Source organism: Austrofundulus limnaeus, unplaced genomic scaffold (assembly GCF_001266775.1).
Source record: "Austrofundulus limnaeus strain Quisiro unplaced genomic scaffold, Austrofundulus_limnaeus-1.0 Scaffold487, whole genome shotgun sequence".
Classification (NCBI taxonomy): domain Eukaryota; kingdom Metazoa; phylum Chordata; class Actinopteri; order Cyprinodontiformes; family Rivulidae; genus Austrofundulus; species Austrofundulus limnaeus.
This window is the reverse complement of record NW_013952889.1, coordinates 351,714-354,159: the sequence shown is the minus strand read 5'-3', so window position 1 is coordinate 354,159 and position 2,446 is coordinate 351,714. Positions and strand designations below refer to the sequence as shown.

Here is a 2,446-nt window from a genome sequence, read left to right as displayed (position 1 = left end):
TGCAAACACACAGAGACAAATTAATTTATAGGTAATGCAGATATTGGCTTTTAATTATGAAAAAAATCTGTAATAATTTATCATCCGCTGCCATAAAGATATTGAATATTTGTTTGTGTGGTCAAAAAATATTGATTAAATATTAATAAACTTCTAGAATTTAACATTTTGACACATTAAAGTGCCTCCAATAAATTGCTAAACTACAACTTGCTAACATTATCCAAACACAAAGGTCTCTGCTTTTAACTTAAACATGCATTCATCATGATGAGGGATGAGAGCTGCAAAATAGTGTGTAAAAACACAAAATACACCCTTAAATTTTATATTTATTAACAGCTTTTGCAAAGCTAAAAAAGGTTAGCAGGCATACATATTGACAAAGGGACTAAGAGAGATCCAGTGAGAAAAGCAGATGACGGTGAGCGTGTGACAATGTATTTAAGGATAAAGGAATAACCTTGAAGTCAGGAAGTGGCTCTTCGTGTATGGCAGGACTAGAAACAGGCTCCTGCAGGGGGAAGTGGACRAACAAGCAGAGAGAGCAGCTAGAGGTTAGCACAGCTAAAGTAAACAGACCGGCCACCACACAAACAAACCTGAACCAATGGGAAGGCTGGTTCAACCTTCACATTACAAATTGCAAAGATGTACAGAAGAAACTGAACAAGAAAACAAATGACTTCTGCATATTTTGTGTTATTTAAGACATATTTTTAAAAGTATATGTAGCTGGATTGTCACACTGCAATGAGTTTTGGTTTATGTAGCCTTTACATCAATCAATATATTTACTTTCATTTAACAATTTAAAATATAATTCCTTATAGAACTATAAACACTATTAAAAGACTATTACTCTGAAGTATCCATTAACATTTTTGTCATCCAATGTTAATTTTAGGTGTTAGATACAGTTTTGCTCATTTTAGCGTTTATGAAGTGACCATTTTAGATTTTAGTTTGATTTGGGTAATTTTAGCATTTACTGTTTTGCTAAATTTATAATTTACCTAAAATATTGCTATTTTTAGCATCTTACAATGGTTTTCCTAGTTTTAGCTTTTAGCTACTGTTTTGCAAAGTTTAGCTTTAAGACAATGTTTTGCTAATTATTGCCATTGGTTGTGGTTTTGCTCATTTAAAATTTTAGCTGGGAATCAGATAATTTTAGTTTGTAGCTACAATCTTACTAGATTTTGGTTTTAGTAAGAGATTTCCAACATTTAGCTGCTTGATGTGTTTTCTTAACTTTAGCTTTTAGCACACAGTTTTGCTTGTTTTAGCTGTTAGTTTGGATTTAACTAATTTTAGCTTGAAGTTATTAGGGTTTGGCTAAATTCAGCTTTTATCTATAATTTTGCTCACTTTAGCTCTAAGCTTTTTTTAATAACTTTTAGCTAATGTTCTGTTCATTTTAGCTTTAATTTACTGTTCTGCTCTTTAGTGAGTAATTTAGCCACAGCTGATCTGAGCCTGCTGACTCATTTATGTGGAGTCAGGGTCAATTAATCTTCCAAGCAAAAATTTCAAACACAGTTTCACATTTACAGAGCATACATAGTTTGGAGGACAGAGATGAGGTGTGCGTTGCACAGATAGCAATCACAAACATTAGCTCTGAGCAGGTTTTCTTTAAAGCAGTTCTCACTGCTAGACTGCTGCAACCAACATGACCTCAAGACAAACGACAGAGTAAATTTATTGCCATTCTCTACAAGACTGTTTGTTAAGCAGGCTTGAATATTGTCAAAATTCATAATCACACATTTTTACCCACAAGGCAGAAGTTTGTGTTTGGAGTTTTTTTGGTTTTACTATTTCATTTTTCTCATGTTCCAGAACTCTAGTACTGTCAAGGTCCGACAACATTACTATCAGATGTTTCTGTGGTCTTCAGTCACCCTGACATGGAAAACTAAAAGAAAAAAAGACAAAGCAACCGGATTTCTGTTCTGTAGCTGCATATGTGTGGAGCTACAAAATTTATACTGCATGACTCATTAGTTTGATTGATCTGTATACCCCCGCCTCATAAACGTAAAAGTCTAAGAAATGCGGCATGCCCGTTTAGACAAGTGGTTCTCAATCCTGGTCCTTGAGGACCAGTATCTTGCATGTTTGAGATGTTTTCCTGCTTTGGCACACCTGATTTAAATAAAAGAGTGATTGACAGGCATCTGCAGAACTCAAAAACCCACAGAAGAGCAGGTACACAACTAAAACATGCAGGATAATGGCCGTCAAAGACTGGGATTGAGAACCACTTTAGACAAAAGGTTCTCTTTGACAAACATCATGTACCTGATTTAGTACCAAGTGTTATGATCCTGCTCCTGTCTGCCTTGTCATGCTCATTTCCTGCTCCTGTCAGTCTTGCCCTGCTCATTGCCTCTGCCCCTCCCGTCACAGAAAACACAATCAAGCTCATTCATGACACCTG

The 2,446-nt window shown here is 35.3% G+C and overlaps 1 protein-coding gene across 1 annotated transcript in view; it reads right to left on the bottom strand.

Annotated features, from left to right (window-relative positions):
* The window catches only part of LOC106530036 (band 4.1-like protein 1), a gene marked incomplete at its 3' end in the record, with an annotated part of 169,718 nt that overhangs the window by 9,216 nt on the left and 158,056 nt on the right, over positions 1 to 2,446 (bottom strand).